The sequence below is a fragment of the Mirounga angustirostris genome, unplaced genomic scaffold, assembly GCF_029215605.1.
Source record: "Mirounga angustirostris isolate CCGP_5_RB_7025 unplaced genomic scaffold, mMirAng1.0.hap1 SCAF_16, whole genome shotgun sequence".
In the NCBI taxonomy this organism is placed as follows: Eukaryota; Metazoa; Chordata; class Mammalia; order Carnivora; family Phocidae; genus Mirounga; species Mirounga angustirostris.
In genome coordinates this window covers 3,005,234-3,026,895 of record NW_026991724.1, presented here as the reverse complement: position 1 = coordinate 3,026,895, position 21,662 = coordinate 3,005,234, and the positions used below count along the sequence as shown (strand labels likewise).

The window sequence follows — 21,662 nt, the reverse complement described above, 5'->3', positions numbered from 1 at the left end:
GGGCTGCTCACATCTGGGAAAACTTACGAGCTGTGCACATGGTTCTAGACTTTTCATTTTTCTCCACTGGATGGCTGTCTTTCAAATCAGGAAATGTCAGCTCGGGAAAGCCTCGAGCTGCGTCGGCTTGCCGAGACTCCCGGTGGACCGGTAGCTACTCTTCCTCTTCTGTAGGAGGCACCTGGCTTTCTTCACTCATTCAGCAAGTATCTATGGTCGTCTGCTGGATGCCCATGGCAGGCTCCAGCGCGGACAAGCTATGGGGTGGCCCTGTCCTCGCCATCCAGCAGAAACGACTGACCAAAGTGTGGTGAGGGTGACAAGAAGGGGACATCCCTGTAGAGAGGCCCAAGCTACTCTCAGGCTCAGAGGCAGCCAGACAAGAAGGGAAGGCAGGTGAGGAGGGATCTGTGTGTGCAGTGGCTCAGAGACATGGTAAACTGAGGCAGGCCTGCTTGGCTGGGCCATGGAGATAGGGTGAGACCACCGTGGGGCCACGCAGACAGGACGAGACTGCTGTGGGGCCATGCAGACTGGACGAGACCGCTGTGGGGCCACGCAGACTGGACGAGACCACTGTGGGGCCACGCAGACAGGGTGAGACCGCTGTGGGGCCACGGAGACAGGGGGAGACCGCTGTAGGGCCACAGAGACAGGGAGAGACTGCCGTGGGGCCAAGACCCAACAACGGGAGTGCTGTCAGTCACGCGGATGGTTCTGGCTGCACTCCATGGGGATGGGTGGCCACACGCTCTACTGTGTCCGTCCCCCGTGGTGCCTGTTGTCCCACTTATGCTCAGAAGTGTCCAGGTTTGAAAGAGTAGAGGACACTCCCATCTCTTCATCCTTTTAAGCAAAAGGATGACATGCTGACCTCGGGGAGTGAAAGGTCACCCTGGCTGCTGAATGAGAGTGGCTCAGAGGGGCAGGGTGGACAGGGGACGCACAGCTGTTGACCAAGGTGACTGCACTCAGTCTTTTGGCAGATCCCTGGACACTGGCCCTGAACTGACATTAATCCAGGAGGCCACGACATCACGGGCCACTGACCAGTCCCAGGAGATCAGGGGAACAGTGGGGTTTTAGCTCAGATATGTCCAGTGGGCCCCCAGACCCGCCTATGGTTATGTCCCCAGTCCTGGAGGGTGTACGTGGAGGCTCAGCCGCGGCAGCACCCCGGGGGAGGGGGCATGGGGGAGAGGAAGGGGCCTGGCTAAGGGGATCCCACAGCTGAGGACAGCCATTCTGAGTCCCGGGCAGCCCGAGAGTACATACTGTCTGGATGAGGGGCTGCCTCCCCCTTCACAAGTCTCCCCTCAGGTCTGGGCTCACCCTCCACAGGACCTGTGTTGACTGTCTGTGACTCCACTTTGGCAGCAACGGCCTTAGGAGACACGCAGAATCGGCCGACACTCCCTCAGCACCCAGCTAAAAGGGACTCCAGACGTGTAAGGATGCACAACTTCACTGACTTCTTCTATGATAATAATGACAGCAAGGCTGACCTAGAGTTTACTCTGTGCTCGCTTGAAGGGCTACAGATTCAAAGTGGGCAGTGATTTGGCTTGGGGCCCACTCTTCCTGCTTTGGAGGGTCCTCCTTCTCACCCCTCCCCTGCCTCAGAGCTCTCATGTCCCGTTCCGGCTTTGGGAAGGGGCCTGCAGGTAATCACCCACACCTTGGTACAAACTTCTGTCCCTGCCTTTCCATCCCTCCTGGGGAAGGCATTTTATATAAATCACATCTCTTTGCGAATGAGTGAGGCTTGTTTCCAGGGGCAACATTCAGGGAGAGGCAGGGTCGGGGGGGCTTTCTAGGTGTGCCTGGGCCATAAGGTTCGGACCGCCGTTGATGCCCTTCTCTGAGCCACGGTGGGTTCTTTGCCCTCTGGCTTCTGGGCTGCCAGGCCCCTGGAGCTGCACCTGCTTCTGCAGGGAGAGTTCCTAGAGACCTACCGTCCCGCACCCAACATCCACCTTCCCTCCAAGCCTCTTTCGTGGCAGGCACACGTTGTGGAGGGTCTGGCCCTGTAGAGGTAAGCAGTGCCCGACGCCTTCATGTCTCAAACCGACTTCCCTGTCACCACCTGTGCTTAGCTCACCTGGAAAAACACACCCCTCCCTGGATTTCCTCCTCCAAAAAAAAAAAAAAATAGTTTTTTTTAAAAAAGGATTTGATTTTCAATACATCAAAGAGAGGAAGAAAACCTCTGATGTAATTTTGATGTTACAGTTTAGTTTTGATTTTATTTTTAGTTCTATCTTGGTCAGCCTTGTTTAGGGCTTCGGCTTAATCCATCCCTGGCTACTTCATGGGTTCTCCTTGCTTAAAACCTCTGAGAGTTTGTGTCATCAGAAGAAATATTCCCTCCAGGTCCTCAGATATCAGCTGGTCAATGTCAACATTTAATCCAGCCCAGGGCCAATTGAGATAAGCCCTGAAAAGATTATGAGGCTGCCCCTACGCTTGTATGAAATTCAGCATAAAAGCAATACTAAACCATGATAAAAATATAAGGAAATCCAGCAAAGAGCTGATGGTTGTGATTATATTTTATAGTAAGCATATTTAATGTGATTTGCTTCATTGGTTCATCTTTTGTTAACTGCTCCTCTGATTTTTCCAATTTTTTGGTCATACACTTCCCCATTTTCCCTTCTATTGGCTTGTCATTTTCTTGTTAATATTCAGAGGTTCTTTCTGTTTCTGGGCTTCTATGCTTTTTCAGCCATCTCACTTGTTACACATGTTTATCTTCCTTGGCTTTTAACGTTTTTTCTTCAAGTTTAACTTATATCCAGAATATACAGAGTGCAGAAATCTTACATTTATAGCTTGGTGAGTTTTACATATGTGCTCACCTCAGTAGAGATATATAATATCCCCAGTACCTGGGGTTCCCCCATTAGCCCTGCCCCTTCTCAGCCTATAATTTGCCCTGGGGATGGCCTTTGTTCTGACTTCCACTCTCAGTGTGTTCAGAAAAACATCAAATTCCTTAATGCTCCACTTTGGGCAATCCACCATGGCCTGCACCCTTCCTGTGGACTTCTGGGACCCCAAACAGTGGGGAACAGTCTTCCTGGTTCTCCTACCCAGCCCAGACGAAGGAAGCACCCACATCAGCTGCACATCAGAGAACCTGGGAGCTTTGAAAACATCCTTATGCCAGGGCCCCACGCATGAGGGTTCTGGTTTAATTAGTCTGGGTGGCAGCCTAGGCACTGGAGTTTTTAAAAATCTCCCCTGGTGATTCTAAAGTCTAGTCCAAGTTGAGAACTCTTGCTCCAGATCAAGGTGCTTGGGAAGCCACTCCCACCAAGTAGGTAAAATCAATGGCCACTGAGTGGTTCAGGGACCAGTGACTTCGGGCATCCCCGGGTGCTGGTTAAAGATGGACAATCTCAGCCCCACCCAGACCTACTGAACCTAAACCTGCAGTTTGGCCAGGCCCCAGGGAATAGTGTGCATATTGCATAGAAGGGCCTTGCAGCCCTGATTTCCTGTGGTTTGGCTCCACCCACCTCCCTCCACCATTTATGGATGTGGGTTTTAAGAGAAGATACCTTTCAGGGACTGTCTGTTCTTATATTGGCATGGCGATTTAGGTTTTTCATTTTTCTCTGTTTCATTTAGATATGCCCTTAATCAGCAGAAATGGTTTCTCCATAGTCTCTGTAAATAATTCTCTTAATACTAATCTCATCTATAAAACTATTCTCCCCCAAAGAATTTGTGACAATTAAAAAAAAAAATGTCTTCCTCACCATGTCTGCTCTCAGTAAAAGTCTGAGTTCGTGCAGGTTCTTTTAATTCAAAGGCAAAGACTATGGGGCCATTTCCACCAAGCTCTGACCTGTGGGGTGACTGCTTGGGCATAGGTGCTTCATGTTCCCCTGGGGGGCTCCTTAGTGCCATTAAAATGTATCAAAGATCACCAAAGGCTGGTTGCCTTTCACTCTGTTTTATTACTACTGGAAATCTATTTATCCCACCCCACCCCCAAATAAACTGAAATATGGTAGAAAGCTTTCTGGGTAAAATATTCCTGTTACAGAGACAAACATGTAACACAAACATGAAATCATACAAATACCCACAATAGGGAGGGATGTGGCCCCCCATTAGAACACTGTCTACGCAGGGTGAGGTACACGTCGGGCTGCAGGGCTGTGCGGGAGGGTACGGCTACACCTGTCACCATCACTACGTGCCTATCAGGAGAAATTCATAGAAGGGGTTAGGAAGAGATGATACAAGACTTTAATCAAAGATATGTTACGGAACACATCAAAATAAAAAGCTTCTGCACAGTGAAGGAAACAATCAACAGAACTAAAAGGCAACCTATGGAATGGGAGAGCATATTTGCAAATGACAAATCTGATAAAAGGGCTAATATCCAAAATCTACAAAGAACTGATACAACTCAATACCCCAAAAACAAATAATCCAATTAAAATGGGCAGAAGAGGGGCGCCCAGGTGGCTCAAATGGTTAAGGGTCCGACTCTTGATTTCAGCTCAGGTCATGATCTCAGGGTTGTGGGACTGAGCCCCGTGTTGGGCTGCATGCCCAGTGCTCATTGCAGAGTCTGCTTGAGATTCTCTCTCTCTCTCCCTCTGCCCCTCCCCACTTGCCCCCATGGCGGGGGGGCGGAGGGGTGGGCAGAAGATATGACCAGACATTTCCCCAAAGAAGACATCCAGATGGCTAACAGGCACATGAAAAGATGCTCAACATCACTCATCATCAGGGAAATACAAATCAAAACCACAATGAGATATCACCTCACACCTGTCAGAATGGCTAAAATCAACAACACAGAAAACAGCAGGTGTTGGCGAGGATGCGGAGAAAGGAGAACCCTTGAGTACTGTTGGCAGGAATGCGAACTGGTGCAGCCACTCTGGAAAACAGTGTAGAGGCTCCTCAGAAAATTAAAAATAGGACTACCTTATGATCCAGCAATCTTGCTACTGGGTATTTATCCAAAAAATATAAGAACACTAATTCAAAGGGATACATGCACCCCTGTGTTTATAGCAACATTATCTACAAGCAGCCCAACTGTCCATTGACAGATGAATGGATAAAAAAGAGATGGTATTATATATACACAATGGAATATTACTCAGCCAGAAAAAAAGAACGAGAGCTTGCCATTTGCAACGATGTGGATGGAGCTTGAGTGTGTTATGCTAAGCAAAATAAGTCAGTCAGAGAAAGACAAATACCATATGATCTCACTCATATGTGGGTTTTAAGAAACAAAACAAAGGGACAAAGAAAAAAAGAAAGAAACCAAAAAGCAGACCCTTAGCTCTGAAGAACACACTGCTGGTCACCAGAGGGGAGGCGGTGGGGGGCTGGGGGGAAACGGGATGGGGGTGAAGGTGCACACGTGTCGTGAGGAGCAGTGGGTGATGTATGGAGGTGCTGAATCACTATGTTGTACACCTGACACGAATATCATACCACATGTTAACTATACTGGAATTAAAATTAAAAACTTAACTTAAAAAAATGAAAAAAAAAAAAAGAGATGTGTTAGAGAGAAGAATCACCCAAGATCCCACCACTTTCAGGTTTTTTATATTTGCAAAACATCAGCATTATTTTAGCTACGGGTGTGGGACTCTAAGTGTCCAGTGTGGCTGAGAACAGTGTGCTTGTGTTGAAGTCATGTTTCACCACTGGGAGGTTTTATTTGGTAGTTGGAGGAAGAAGGTAGGGAGAAAACGTGGGGATCGTCATGTATAGAGGGGGAAACGGATCCAGACATGAGAAGCAGTATGCCCAGGGTCACATAGCAAGTTCATGGCAAAAAAACCAGGTCTCCTGAGGCAGAGCTCCCCCCGGGCACTGCCACGCCAGACCACTGCTGACCTTCCCACTAGCCCTTCCGGTGGTGGGGCAGCATCCTGTTTTTTAAGAATGGGTTCCTGCTCTCCACACATTCAGGTGTTTTCCTTTTATAGTCTGACTTAAATAGCAATACAATAATTGATACTTAGCGCCAACCAGCTCTTTGCCCATCTCTGCCCTGCTCCCCTTTTCTGGCCGGGGAAACTGGGATCCAGAGGGGGCAAGCTACTTGCGTGAGCAAAGACAGCTCACAGGGGACAGGAGTGGGACTGGAACCTGGTCTGCCCGACGCCCGAGCCCCCAACCACCATGCTGCCCAGCCTCTGTGGGCGGGAAGGCCCCTGAGGCCAGAGCAGACAGGCTTCAGGACGCGGGGCTGTTTATTGTTCCTGCGGCTCTCTGTGCAACCATCAACACGTTGTTTGAAGGGTGAGGGCTGGTGGACTTTGAAGAGAGTGGAGAAGGAGAGCTCCCGCGGGGGTTTGCCGTCCAAACAGATGCGACAGAAACCAGAGGGCGGCCAGGGTGGCCGAAAGGCTGGTGGGTGGGCGGCGAGCCTGCCTGGGCTCCTGGGCCATCTTGTGATGACATGTCATGTGACCACCAAGGCCAGGCCTGGGGCCTCCGCACGGTCCCTCCCGGTGAGGGCTGGGGCCTGGGGCGCTGTGCCCACCCTCCCTGGGGGCACTGAAGCCATCCGCCGCCAGCTGGGGCTTCCGGGGGCAGACATGGGGTACCACACTCTACGCCCCAAACAGCTTTGCTATCCCGTGTTTGAGACCATGGCCCGATTCCCAGGTGGATTCCTGAAGTCAGCCTTGCAGTCTGTGACCCACTCTGTGAGTGGAGGGGCGGCTTGTTCGTGGGGCTGAGCACTGTGGACATGAGGTGCACTTTTCCTGCCCTATTTTATGCAATCCGCAACGACTCTGTGAGGTGGGACCATTACCACCCCACTTTGCAGGTGAGCATTCGGAGGCTCAAGAGGATCAAGTGACGTGCCCGGCAGATGGCCTAGGGCTCGACCCCCGGCAGTGTGACCTGGGCTTTACCCCTGATAGCACAGCACCGAGGCTGCATCCCAGCTCTGCTGGAAGACGGCATGGCTTTGGCTCCTGACCCTGTGACTTTGCCACTGTCCCCCCATCTGGTCTTCAGAGGCTGACCTCTCTCTGCCTCCACAAAATGAAGGCAATGAGAATCTACCTCCTGGGTGGTCGTGGGGGTCGGATGAGCCTTTCCTGTGAGCGTCTGCAGCAGGGCAAGGCGCATCCAGTGTCGCTTCCATGAGGCCGGCGGTTAGCCGCGTGGTTATCACTGGGGACCGAGCAGCTTCCCTTGTGCCTGCGGCTGCCTCTCCCTTTCCCGCTGTTTCCTTGTGTTGGAGGTGATGATCGCGAACATGGGTGTCACTGGGGACAGGGGAGACAGTCTGGACAAAGCCGCTGTTGCAAGAGAGCGCGTTTCCCGAAACCTCTGCACGGGCACGTCCGTCCTCGAGCATGCCCGCCGTGCTGGGGCGCCCTGCCCAGGCCCTGCCTGGCGCCTGGTTCTCTGGACGGTCGGCCAGTGGCCGGCTGCGCGTGCCCGCCGGCTTCTGCACTGCTGTTCACGGGAAGACCAGGGAGGGCACGCAGAGGGGCTGGCTGGGAAGGAGGCAGAAAGGAAGCTGCCTTCCCCAGCCTGCAACTTTCTGACAGGGAAGGGAAGGGAAGGGAGAGGCTTCAGGAGAAGTCACTTTTCCAAGTCGTGTTTGCTCGGGAGCGCTTCCATTCAGGCTGGGACCTGAGAAGGGGAGAAACGAAGCGTGTGTTTTGCTGGGTTTCAGTCGGCGTCCGCGGGTTCCAGCAGGGCCCGAGGAGCCGTGTTTGCGTTTGTCCCCGTGGCCTCTGTCCGGATGACCGTTCCTGCCACCACCCAGCTGGGCTCTTCTCATTAACCCGGTCACACGGCCCGATAAGCCGGAGAGAAGCGAGGGCGGAGCTGAACCCCCGCAAGTGGGTGCGGGGCGGGGGGGAAGTCTCTGGGCTTTGCTAATTGGGGTTCTCTTCTCCTCTCGATTAGGTTCTGCTCTTTGTCTGAGCAGACAAGATAAGGAGGAAGCTGGGCTCTTCCTAACAAGCCCGCCTGGCAGGGCCACGTGGTCATTGCCGAGCGGCCGGCATCTGCGGCAGTCCTGTCGGTTCGGCAGTGGGAGCGGTCGCGGCCGTGGTCGCTGTTGCTGGGAAGCGGGAGGCCATCCTGAGCCCCCCTGGGGTCTACCGGCGGAGGCTGCCTCGAGCTGCCACGTCTGGCTCCTTCACCCAGAGACATTTTCATCCTGAGCGGCTGACCTGTTCGCTCGTCAGAATTGCACAAGTTCTGGCCGCAGGGACTCCCCAAAGCCGTGGCCGCTCTCAGGCAACAAGGGAAGCATCAGCGCATGGGGGCCCGGCGAGCGCTCGCATGGCGGGCGTGCAGATCGTAAAAATCACATCAAACAACAACAAGTCGTGCAATTCTTTTGTGTCTTTCCACCAGAAGGACGTGAAAAAACAAATCATGATTCATCAGCACTTGGTTTTTTAAAAATAGAAATAATATCCACCCCCCCCAAAAAAAGTGCCATGCAGTGAATTTGTAAATTAAAGCAAGGAGATGCTTTCTTTAAATTTTTAAAGTCCCCACATATCTGATAGTCCAAACCAAGAATAATATTTGGCGCTGATATGGATTTTTTTTTTTTCCTATCTGAATATACAAAGTATTATATGCTATATTGACATCAGGGCTAAATCTTTCCCTTATAAGGTGTTTGACATAAATAGCTTTTATTATGTAATTCTTAAATGGAAGGAATACACACATTTCTTAAAGGTCCCAGCTGTTATTGTTATCATTTGAGACATGGAATTGGAATCCCAACTTCCAATATCAAATTTTAGCACAAACCCTATAAAATCTATCTTGTCAGAATGTGCCAGAACCTCTAAGCCCTTCCCGGCTGAACAAACTGCAGCTGGTGCTTCATCCTGAAAGGAGAGAATCGACTTTGCGTGTGGGGTATAGGCAGCACATCGGCCCCGGTTTTCGCCCAGCTGCCGGGCCGACGGGGGAAGGCGTGGGTTTAGATTAGCCGTGTCCTACGCCGCTTGACGGGGTGACACGGGTCTGTAGGGCCGAGCCCGGGGCCTGGAGATAGGGCCAGCCAGCAGGAATGCAGGGAATGTTTTTCTTCGGACTCTATCGAGGCACACAGACCATGGGGATTCTGTCCGCGGTGACAGCCTTAACATTTGCCAGAGCCCTGGACGCCGCTCTAGAAATGGCATTGCCCACCCTGGAAGTGAGAAGGTAACGTTTATTTTTGTATTTTTTTCTCTCTCTCCCATATACAGACTGTAGAAAGACCACCAAGCGTGCGCCATTTTTTTTTTCCACCATGATGTACAATTCACATTTGTTAATCAAAAAAAGTGCCCGAGGTCATCCACCTAGACTTTTTTTTTTCTTCTTCTTCTTAAACAGGAAACGGGTTTCAGATGTTTATATGTTAAAAAGTAAGGCTACTAATCTGTTTAGCCATTTACCAGATCCTGGCGAACTCCCTCTTACATTTTAATGTTCAGACTCCATAGGATGACATTCATTTTATCCCTCTTGTTATTTAGAATGAAAAACAAAAATCTTCCAATAGTCACCTGCTTTTCTGAGGCAGCTCTAGCAGAGGTTAAAATAAATGAATCCAGGAGTTCAGTGAAATTGTGCTCACAGTGGTGTGGGTGTTGTGTCCTGCGTCTGAAAATTAAACCCTCTCAGGCCATTCTTTAAAATAGACCGTGGTCACATGTATTTTCATGTGTCTGTGGAGGCTTCCCACTCAGATTCAGAATAGAGGTTTACAAATGCATACAGTCAGGAAATCTACAGAAAAGGCAAAAGTAGTCCTTTTAAAGGTCAAATCTTTTTCTTTGAATCAGCAGCATATTTTCCATGGTGCTTCTCGATATTAGGCTGGGAACGGGAACAGAGAAAAACGATTTTCCCCGAGAGTCCATGATCACTTGAAAGGACTTCAGCCTGATGTTTAGAAATCAAGGTTTTTGTTTTATTGCTGGAATTTTTGTCTTGCCCCGGGGCTGATAATTTCAAACGGTCGCATTGCTGGTGAAAACGTGTCCCTGTTTAAGTGTGGCAAGTCAGTGATGTTTTTCTATGGTGGGAGGTTTATGTATTCATAAACCGGGAGAAAGGAGCACAAACAGGGGAGGTTTGAATGCTTTTTTAGTGAATTTGTTAGTATTCAAAGCACTGGCCGAAAAGACTGTTTTAAACGTAGGACTCGGAAGGAGTTATATCATTTGCTAAACCTGGGTCTGATGGTCCTTACTCTTTACCCGCCTGTGTTTGACCAAATGCTCTATGTCTGCAGATTGTGAGAGGAGGCAAACGATGGTTTTTGGAGACATTTTGTCAAAGAGAGAGAAATAGCTAAATTGAAATGAACTCTTAAAAGCAGCCCAATAGTCTCTGGATGGGTAAAAAAGGTATTTGCAAAAACTAAAACATAGATAAAGAATCATTCTCAATTTCCTAACCAGTGTCCTCACCTACCCTCACTCTGATGTATATAGATAGATAGATAGATAGATAGAATATTCTATGAGGCAAAAGTATAGTTATTTCTTTCTCATCAGAGTTATCAAAAGTGGCTGGAGAAAAGATCAGTATAAGTGTAAAAATGGGTATGTAAGAAATGTCCAAGCTCCTTCAAATGGGGATGGGACGGATATGATTAAACACAATTTAAAATATGTGTTTTTTGGCAAATGAAAAAACCATTTTGATTTCCTGGGGCATGTTTTAATTCAGTGTTCAGGGGACACAAGGCTGCCCAGGATAGGTGTTAGGAACTCCCAGCACAAACCAGTGACAAACAGCAACAATACCACCTGCAGTGAAGAACGTGAGCGAGAATAAAGGCAAGCGGTCCTGGTGTGTGAGAAGCTTCTGTCGAGTGGGTCTGTCTAAGTGTCAGCCCCCAGCAGAGGCTGGTCCACGGAGAACAAATCCCCACCAACCCCAGACTCCCTCTCCAGGACGTGTCTGCCATACCTGAGGACCCCGAGTCTCACCCAAGGAAAGCCCTGCCTTGGGGGCCCTTTGGAAAGCACCAGCGTGCTAACGGAGCAGAGGGGAAGCCTGGAGCGGCATCTATGCAGCTACTGAAAGCCTGAAGAGCGAGCCAAGCCGACAGAAGGGGTCAGTCTGATGAAGGGCAGACTTGGTGCCTGTGATTTTCTGCATGGGGCAGGACGCGGGGCACTGTGAAAATCACAGCACACGAACCACTTTGGGCCAGTACCTTTTTTTTTTTTTTTAACCATCTCTCTGGGTCCTGGACTGTTAGGAACAGAAAAAAATGCCTAAGTCTGCAAATCCCAGGCAATCACCGTGTCAGCTTGGAGCCGAGATGTTTCCCAAATGAACACCTGGACGGTGTAAATCACCACAGCGGTAAACACTTCAGGCCGGCGCAGGCTGCAGGCTGGCGGGGCAGCACCCTCCCACCCGGCCGGGGTCCATAAACCGGGCGCTGGCCCGCCATCATAAACGCCCCTCTCACGGAGAAAGACCCCTCCCCGGCTGGGAGCAGAGCCCCTTCGACGAGGCCACTCAGATAACGGACTGCCCTCAGCGCTGTCCCGCTTACCCTGGGCTGGTATCCCGAGTAGCTGTCAAAGGCCTGTGTCGTGAATGGCTTCGTGAGACCTAGAGAGGCGACCGCGGCCACTGGCTTCAAGGTGGCTGTTTTCGAAGGCGCCGTGCAAAGAGAAAACCTAAAAAGAAAAAGGAAAAGAAAAGAATAGGCTTTATTTTTTTAAGCATTGAGAGTAAAATCTTCACAATAGCTGTAACGATAACCAAAAGATCTATAGGGAGCGTCCCCAAAGTTGGTAGAAATCAAAGTGTCATTCCCTCCTTGAAAACACAGTGAATTAAGATATTAAATGACTCTTCTTCTCCGTGCTGTCCTAGAATCTTCCACGCCTACTGGGTGACCATGCATTTGGTGTAAGCAGTTGTTACAAAAATCCCTGAATGGGGGAAGGCAGATGGCAGAATACGCCTCAAAAGGATCGCGTCTTTGGGAACTTTTTTATATTCTGATGCTGTCCTTAAAAAGGAGAAATTTCTCCTTATAATTATCTGATTAGGAGAGTCTTTTAAATGACGTTTTCTGCCTTCCACCAGACAGATGGGAGGACAGGCAATATAAACTTTATAAAAGCGGCCTCCAGTTCAGGCTTTTTATGGCTCTATTCCTTTTTCCCCACAGCGCGGAGTAGAGAAAAGGAGGGAACCCGAGAGCAATTTCTCTGCCTCTGGGATCAACCCTGCACCAAAGAAAAATAACCTGGAGAAATTAGTCTGCAGCCAGGAACGAGGCTGGGATCAAATGGTTGCTGATTGGAGCAAATATTTAAACGGGATAAGTCAAATCGAGCATTATTAAATAAAGCTTGTTTAATATGTCTCAAACAGAAAATGTCTTTTGAGGAGCGTTTTAAACGTGGTCCTGGAGCTCTGGCTGGGGGCGCGTCTCGAGGCTTAACTGGTGTGCGTGGGATCTGCGCTCTTACCACAGAGAAGTGCTGCTCCTTCGGAAAGCCTTTCCCCCCATGGAATAAAATGAAAGCAGGGAAGTTTTTAGGTAGCTCTTGAACGCTGTTAATGCAACGTAAGCAGCAGGAGACAACTGGCCCATGTTGTCACGTTTATTCATCAGGCGGAGCGCAGCCTGGCCGGCTGGGTGACAAGGGTCACAAGGGTGACGGGCGGCAAGCCGAGGAGACCCGCGGGTGGGGGTGATGCTTTCCCAGCACAGTGCAGTAGGGCAGCAGCTGACCCTGCTCTCACCAAACCTAAAACCACTCTCTAATGGGTTTTACAATATTTACATTTTCTATTTTATTTATAGGATGCCATGTGTCTACATTCAAATGAAAAAAAAAAAATCACTGGATATAAAATCCCACCCCGTCCCCACATTTGCTCGCTCATTAGAGATGTACGCGTCCCTGTTGCCACGCATCTGCGTGTGCGAGCCAAATCGGACCCGGGCCTGGGGTCTCGGCAGAGGGTCGGGAGGGGCAGATGGGGCATCTGTTCCCATTGTCTGTGGGGCCACGGGTGCGTCTTCATTTCTGGGCCACATTTTCTCCTGCTGTAAGCAGTGAGGGGGCTGGTGACGTGCGGAGGCTTGTCCCAGAGCGGAGATTCTTTGCACGTCTCAGCGACCACCCTCTGGCTCATTAACCTTTCCTGGCCCGTGGGAACGGGTGTCCGGGAACCAGCCTGGAGCCGGAGCTAGGAGAGCTGGTCGAGTCCCTCCCGTGCCACGGTGTACGTGTGCGCTTGGGTGGGTGAGTTATCACATGTCTTTCTTCCCTCACCCTAAAAGTGATCTTTTTATTCACTTAATTGTTTTCATTGCCAATTGACCTGACCCACAGATCGGACACGGGACCCACCACCTGCAGCGCATCTGATTTATCTGCCTGAAATGTAGTTACACGTCCTCTCGGGCAACGCAAGACCCTGCAGATTCCCTTCGTAAAACCTAATCTCTCCCAGGGCGCTTGCTCGGGAAATTTTATTCCCTTCCCCAATGTAGACAGATGAACAGTTTGCTTTTCAGCTCAGGCGCAAGGCCTGATTCCTTCCTGTGCAGCCACCCTGGGCAACAGTATGGGAACGAAAGCCCCGCTGAGACAGGGTACTGCGGAGTGGTGGCCCTGGGTGCTGTCCTTCGTTCCTGGACAGGTGTCACTGCCCCCTTCTTAGCAGACACTGCTGACCCCCGTGCATGCTGCCCGGGGGGACGGTGGCCCTGGCGATGGCCACGGAGCCTCACAGCAGGACGGCAGGCAGCCCCCAACAGCAACGCCTATGCTGAGCTTTCTGGGCCCTCGTCAGGCCAGAGGGGACGGGACAGCTGGAAATGTGTTGGCGGGGAGGTGCTCAGAGTGTGGTCTGAACTCCGGGTGGACGGGCCGCGGCCCAGGGGACTGAGGCCAGAGTTGGAGCAATGCTGCTTTAGAAAAGCCTCACGTGTTGCTCCGTTGGTCAATGAGAGCAACTAGGAAGCCTAGCTTTCCTTCCCAGCATGGCTGCCGCAGCCCTACACCTCTTGAACATCAGTGAAGGGAGCCTGAAAGCCTGGAGAGGCAGGATCTAGAAGGCTGGGGGTGTGTGTCCTTCCTGGGACACGGGGAGGAGAACTGAGGGAAGGGGTGACAGGTGGGCTGGGCAGGAGGGGAGAAGAACACCGTAGGGTTAGGGATGAATGTTGAGAAGGGGGGGCTCTGCTAGCAGCCGGGCTGGAGCCCAGAGGAGAGGCTGGGGGAGGGGCAGGATGGACCCTGCATCACCCTCCCCTTCACCATTTGGCCTCTCGATCAGCTGGCCCGAGTGTGTCTCCTGCTGCTCCCGCCCTAGGCCTCCTAACCCCCTGCCTGGTGACTGTCCCTTAGGGTCCCCTAGAAAGCTTTGACCGTACAGATGCCTGGTGCCACCCTGGAGACTGGGGAGACGTTAGTACTTATTACCAGCTCGCAGGACCAACTGCCCTGACCCTAACCTTCCGATGCAGACTTCTTATGCGAGGCTTCTGTAATTCGCACTCCGGAGACACCCTGTGCGGGGGGGGGGGGGGGGGGGGGGGGGGGACAGGGGCTGCAGCACCCAGAAGGATCCCTGGAGCACCCCGGGCTGTGCGTTTGGGTGAAGCAGAGACACGCGCAGCAGGAGGATCATTTCCCAGATGCTTGCTTCTGCTCTGCCCCCTTGTTGGGCAGGTCTGCAGGAAAGTGAGGGCTCCCCTTGCTAACGTGTGCACCCCACTCCCAGCCGGAGCCTCGTCGTCCACACTGGGAAAACAAGGAGATTCTGAGCCCGGGATGGGACTTTCACAGAGCTCCCTCATGTCCCCACGTGGCTTTTTCTCTTCCTTGGTAAATGTAGCTTAAGACAAAACAAAAACCATAAAATCTTAAAATTTTCCGCAAAAAAATGCAAATCTTGATGAATGGGAGCCTACGTGTCAGTTACCTGTCCTAAGTAATTCCGATGTCCCGTCGGCCCCCTTGCTTCCTTGTAAAGTGCAAGCCGCGTTAAGGAGAGCTAACATATAGAGAGCCTCTAGAAATCCAGGCACTGCTTGGAGAGCTTCACACGGCCTCATCCATGTCCCTCTGGCAACAACCCTGGGGGGCAGGTGTTCCTTTTGTGCCCATTTTGCAGATGGGGTAAGTGAGGTGCGGGTGACTTCCCGGCAGCACACAGATAGTACGTGCCAGAGCTGGGGTGGGACCCCGGGGGACTCGACTCCCCCCGTCGGCTGTCCTGGCAAGAGAGGCTGGTACTGGGGAGCTGGAAGATGTCACTGTTTCCTCAGACAACCTCTTAGACGGCGTCAAAACAGCGGCCCAGCCAGCTCTGCTGCTCTCCGTGGGGTGCTCCTGCTTCTGAGGGCCTCTGTCTGCTGCCCCCCGAAGCGGAGCTCAGATGGGGTGGTCCCGCAGATGTGCCGCCCGCCCGGAGCCCCCACCCTCCAGAGGCAGGAGCGCCCGGCCACTTTCCTCCTCCGTCTCTTCTCCCGTTGGGATGGTGACAAGCTGGGGTCTGTTTGTTCTCAGGGAAGAGAGGAACCCTTTCTGGAAACACCAAACCTCTCTTCGCCGAGACCAACCTCGGGGCTGGAGACAGAAAGTGGGGCAGGCCTGGGAAGCAAGCAGGAGCGTTGGCTGGTGCCGCAGACCCTCCGGCGCTCTGACCCAGCTCCAGCCTCTGCGAGCGTGAGCAGCTCGCCGCCCCTCACTCCACCAAGTGTGGGCATCTCGAAATCGCAGTGGTGCTCAGAGGACAGGGTGCGGCAGTGCTGCTCTGGGTGGGTGGGGGGTGGGGTGGGGCTGTGGTTTCTGCAGAGCCAGGCCCCCTCCCCCAGCCCCAGCCAAACTCCCACAGCCTCTGAGCCCAGGGGCTGGGCCCCCCTCTCTGTGGGCCCAGGAGCCTCCCCCTCACCCTCTGAGCCCCGCCCAGGCTGTAAAATGGGTCTAGTCCTGCCTCTGAAGTATGGCCGTGGGGGGATTATGTAAGGCGATGACCCATGCTCCTGAAAGGCCAGCCCAGAGCCTTCCAGAACCTTCCACAGAGTCATAACAATAAGAAACAAACAGCACAAGTGGGGCACCAACCGAAGGAGGTAGGGACCACTTTGGACGCATTTTTCGGATGCAAATACTAAGGCACAGAGTGGAGCTGATGTTTGAACCCAGGGGTTCTGGCAGAAGGGTGATCAGCCTCTGCAGTCTCTCCATACGCCTGATAGATGGGAGCTATTATTATTATTATTATTATTATTATTATTATTATTATTATGGGGGGGTTGATAATTTTTGGCTTCTTAAGAAATGTTTTATCTGGAGATCACTGTAGATGCGCACGCACTGGTAAGGAATAATTTGGGAAGATCCCTGTACCTTCTGCCTGGTTTCCTCCGATGATGACATCCTGCATAGCTGCAGCATGATGTCACAACCAGGATATGACATCATACACCCACGGAGCTGTGCAGGCCAAATGGCAGCAGGGTTCCCAGGAGGGCTAGGTGTCCACTTAGACCCCGTCCCCTCCATGCGGTACCCCTTGCCCTCCCTTTCACTCAACGTGACCTGACGTTTGGGTACCTGATGTTTACACCCCCCCCCCCCCCGCAAGAGACGCAAGTTCCGTGAGGTCAGAGGTTTTGTCGATTGGTTGGCTATTGTTTTCCCCGTGTCGAGAAGAGTGCCTGTCACGTGCGGCTTTAGTATATTTTTTAATGGATGGGTGCGTGAACGATGTTTTCTCACAGAGCCAGATAAACTTTCTGAGCTCCCTTAATAAGAAATCTGTAAAATGGGCTGAACGCTCTGGACCAGAGGGGTGTGGTGAGGACCAGGCCATGTAAGATGTGTCGTGTGTCCGGCCCGTGGAGTCCAGTGGGGTCTCGGCTCGGGAGGTTGAGCTGTGTATCCTCCCACACCCAGGAAACTCCCCCTGCCCCCCCAGTCTGTGTCGCCGACCATCCTGGAAGTCTCGCTGCTGTCCTCCGGGGCCTCTGCGGTTTGTCAGGCCCTGGAATGGGCCTGTGATCTTTCAACAGTGAGAGCACCGCTAACCAGAGGCTTGCTCACTTGAAGGAGGCAGTCGTCGAGGAGGTGGCCTGTGTGTCTCAAGTACCTGCGTGAAGTCTGCTAATTCTGCTCACTTGGAATTATAAACAGCTTAACACCCTCCACTGCTCGGCCCCGGAGCCCTGCTGGGATTCGGGGATGGCGGGCATTTCCTCCACCTCACAAGGCAGGCCCTCCAGGGCTCGGCACAGCCCATGCCCCCCGGGATGTCGAAGCTCCACGGGGATCTTGTAGCCACAACAGTGTGACGTGCCATAATCCAAGACGCCTCTATAGTTCACAGCAGGCAGGGATTTGAAAACCAGCGTGTTTCTTTCTATTGTAAAATAAGTATCTTATGTGTATTACAAAACAAAACATTCTTACGGAGAGTTTATTAAGAAATGGAAACATTTAAGAAATAATTTATTGATTATCCATAACCCTGCCAATTGGGGATTAGCTGTTTATGCATTTAGTTATATTTTATCTCTCTCTTTCTCTATGTATATATATAAAACATAGTTAGAAGTATATAATTTTAGATCTTGTTTTTCTCATTACCATTTTTAAAAGATATTTAATTTATTTATTTGAGAGCAAGAGAGAGCGCGTGAGAGCACAAGCAGAGGGAGCAGCAGGCCGAGGGAGAAGCAGGCTCCCTGCTGAGCAGGGAGCCCGATGCGGGACTCAATCCCAGGCCCCCGGGATCATGACCTGAGCTGGAGGCAGATGCTTAACCCACTGAGCCACCCAGGCGTCCCTCTCATTACCATTTTATCATGAAATATTTCCATTTCTTTAAATATTTGGGAACATGTATATTTTAAATTAAAAGAATTGAATCCTGTAGCGGATGATGAGGAAGATGCTTCTGCCAGTGACCAGAAAAGCCAGGCAGGACGCAGTGCGGATGTGAGGCCAGCCCCTTGCTGGAACACCAGCCCGTCCCCTCCTGACCCGCACATCGGCGGCTCCTGGAGACGCACCTTCACGCACGAGGATGTGGATGTGAACCCTTGGACGTGAATCGTGTGGCCTGCCTGCATATTTCCTGCAGCAAGCTCCCGATGGAGGAGTTACAGCTCAGAGGGTGTGCACGCGTCTAAGCTCCTGTGTACACGCTGACACATCGCTGCGTGGGAAGGCTGCAGATCCACTCACTGTCCATCAGCTGTCCACGCAAACGCCCGCTACGCCTCTGTCAACACTGGGCATTAAGACCTTTCACTTTTTTTGGTTTTGTTTTGTTTTGCTAATTTAAGGAGCAAGGATGGGGTTCTGATATACCCGACTTCACTTCCTAACACCTTCATCCTGAATCCGTCTCCGAAGGGAGCTCTAAACTCAGTAGCTGGAACACAGGGAGAGCACCCGCTGGGTGTTAGGGAAATGGAGAAGCTCTCTGTGAAAGCATCCAGTTCCCTCTGCAGAGCTCAGGCGTGGGGGCGGGGCCACCTCTCTGGGCAGCTATCAATCTTGCCTGCCTGCAGGGAATTTGCTGGAGAGGCCTATCGGGAACCGGAGCTGGAGGAAGGGGCACAGAGCCTTCTATAAGATTGTTGTTGGGGAAGATGGGTTTGCGAACTCTCTCCCTGTGGCTGAAGGAAGCGTGAGATAAGGAGCCTGCCCCTTTTAAAGACCAAATGGTCCCAGCTGTGAACCTTCCGGAGCCTGGAGAATCAGCCTGCAGCACCCACACAACCTGCGGTGGGGGGCGGGGGCTGGACTCTTGGCTTCAACGGGTTGGCCTTTCGTGAGGCCGGTGGTGGCTTCCCGGCCTGTGCCCCAGTGCCTGAGCAAGCTGCCTGTCACCACGGATTCCCCCACCCTAATGACACGGGGCATTGAGAAGAAGGGACAAGGGGACTGCGCTGTAAAAACGAAAACAACACAGGAGTGTCTGGCAGGCGGTGCTGAGCCCACCAGCTGCGTATCACATGGAAGATCTGCAATCCCAGGGCCCTGGTTGTCTTCTCTTCTGCTTGCGCAGGCTTGACATTCTTTATAGGCAGGAGAAATCAGCACACGTAAAATGAGCATGGAAAGGGTACAAGCCTGTGGCATTGAGCACATTCACTATGTTGGGCAAGCACCACCTCTTATCTAGTTCCCCAACATCTTTATCATCCCCAAAGATACCCGACCCAGCCGTCGGCACTCCCCATTCCCCTTACACCAGCCCAGCGACCACTCGTCTGCTCTCTGGCTCATTCATAATGTGCCTACTCGGGACACTGCCTGTCAGTGGAATCCTACACTATGCAATCCTGTGTGCTTGCTGCTTTCTCTCCACCTGGCCTGGCCCAGGGGCTGCCCGCTGTGCGCGTGTCCACACCCCCTTTCACGGCTGAGCGACGTCCCGCCGTGTGGAGGGGCCACGCTCTGTCTCTCTGGTCACTTGGTGATGGACACTCAGACCGTTTGCAGCTTTGGCTCTTGTGAATACCGTGGCTACGGACATCTGTGTGCAAGATTCTGCTTAGGTGCCTGTTTTCAACCTTTTGGGTACAAGCCCAGAAGTGGGATTGCTGGATCTCGTGGCAACTCTACGTTTAACCTTCTTCTTCTTCTTTTTTAATTTATTTGACAGAGAGACACAGCGAGAGAGGGAACACAAGCAGAGGGAGTGGGAGAGGGAGAAGCAGGCTTCCCGCTGAGCAGGGAGACCGACGCAGGGCTCGATCCCAGGACCCCGGGATCATGACCTGAGCCAAAAGCAGATGCTTAACGACTGAGCCACCCAGGCGCCCCTAGGTGTAACCTTCTGAGGAGCTGCTGGCCCCGTTGTGGTTCCCGCCAGCAGCGCAGCGCAGGAGGGTCCCAACCTCTCCAGCTCAGGCTGACTCTCACAGCGTCTTCCCAGAGGTGCCATCCTGCCTTCCCCATCTACACAACAATCCCAGCAACGGTGGGGCCTCCTGCGTGGTCACCTGGCCCGGGGTCTATTTGAGACCTTTGACAGACCGTGGTCCCCCTTCACGTGCCAATGCCACCCTTCCCTGGCCACCTCTCCACCTCTCCGGCCTCAGTTTCTTCCTTGAGAAAACGGGGCAGCTGGAGCCGGCTGAGGGGCTGCTCGGAGCCCAGGGCTGGGCACGCGGTGGCACCCCGTGAACACAGCCTGTGAGACCCCACCCGGAAGGCATGTGGGGTGCTACTGCGGGGACCCCCAAGCCCGTGTTGGCTTCAACTCCCTGTGTTGCTATAAATAATGTACAATAGACGATTAGAATCACAACTAACGGACTGGCAAGTGCTTCTAATCTGTAAAGAAATTCCCGGAGCAGGTGGGTTTGAACCAGGTGGGTTCTGTGTCCCTGTGGCAGAGGGGGTGGTGTGTCCAGCAGCAGCCCCACTCCAAACTGGCGGCCATCAGGAGGGACGGGACACACCACCTCTGTGGCCTGGCGGGCTCTGAGTACAGCCCTTCAAAGGCTAAATAAAGGCAGTGATTTACAGAGAAAAGGCCTTTTGGGGCCACCTCTGGCACCGAGGTCTGAGGATTTAGGGGACAAAGCCAGCATCCATCTTCTGCTGTGACATGTTCCTGTCAACAGTCACTCTAATGGAACCAGGACCCAGCAGGACAGTGTAGCAGCCTCCCCTCCCCTCCCCAGAACCCTGCTCTTCTTGGGCAGTGAAGGGGAAGGGAGAGCTGCAGGGCTGCAGGGCAGGGGGTGGCAGGGCAGGGAGAGGGCAGGGGGAAGGGCAGGGCTGCAGGGCAGGGGGCGGCCGGGGGACAGGGTTGTAGGGCAGGGGGAGGGCAAGCTTGCAGGGTAGGGGAAGGCAGGGCTGCAGGGCAGGAGGGCAGGGCTGCAGGGCAGGGGGAGAGCAAGGTTGCAGACAGGGGGAGGACAAGGCTGCAGGGAGGGGGAGGGCAAGGCTGCAGGGCAGGGAAGGCCCTGCTTTCTTTCCCCAGTTGTCTGGGCCCCCTTGGGCTTATAGGATCAGAACCAGAGTCCCCTGGAAGTCTAGCCTCCCCCACGGAGCAAGGCTGAGCATAGTGCCAAGCCTCACATGCCCAGGTCTGGAAGGCGGGGAGCCCTGGACCAGGAGGCCTGGCAGGCGGGCTTCCAAGGAGGACAGGGACACGTCCTGACCTTGGACAGAGGTCGGGTTCTAGAGCATGCTCTTTTCAGAATGCTGTTATCTCGGGCAAGTCTCCCATCTCTTCAAGGGGTACATTTGTATCTGCAAAACGAAGATGACCGTTTTTCACCTGACGGGATCACATGAAGCAAATAAATGCTCGTTGACAGGCATAAATAATTTTGTGGGTGTGAAAAACGGGGATGTTTTGGCCAGTGTTGCCCAATACAAATATAACTCAAACCACACATGTAATTTAAATTTTTCTAGCAACCACGTTAAAAAAGATGTAAAAAAGAAACAGGTGCAGTTGATTTAAAAATATTTTAACCCAGTATATTCAGAATATTACCCCACAATTAACATAAAAATGGAGATAGCTAAACTTTCTCTCTACTAAGTTTTCAAAATATGGCAGCACATCTCAGTTCGGACCAGCTACACTGCGTGTGCCCGGCAGCCACGTGCAGCCAGGGGCTCGAGTATTGGCCAGCACGGGTCTAG

The 21,662-nt window shown here is 52.3% G+C and overlaps 1 long non-coding RNA gene across 1 annotated transcript in view; it reads right to left on the bottom strand.

Moving 5' to 3' along the window:
• The window catches only part of LOC135362825 (uncharacterized), a 213,790-nt gene that overhangs the window by 80,739 nt on the left and 111,389 nt on the right, over positions 1–21,662 (bottom strand). The window contains exon 2 of the long non-coding RNA XR_010408107.1: positions 11,561–11,687. This is a non-coding gene — a long non-coding RNA (uncharacterized LOC135362825). The remainder of the gene's footprint in view (positions 1–11,560; positions 11,688–21,662) is intronic.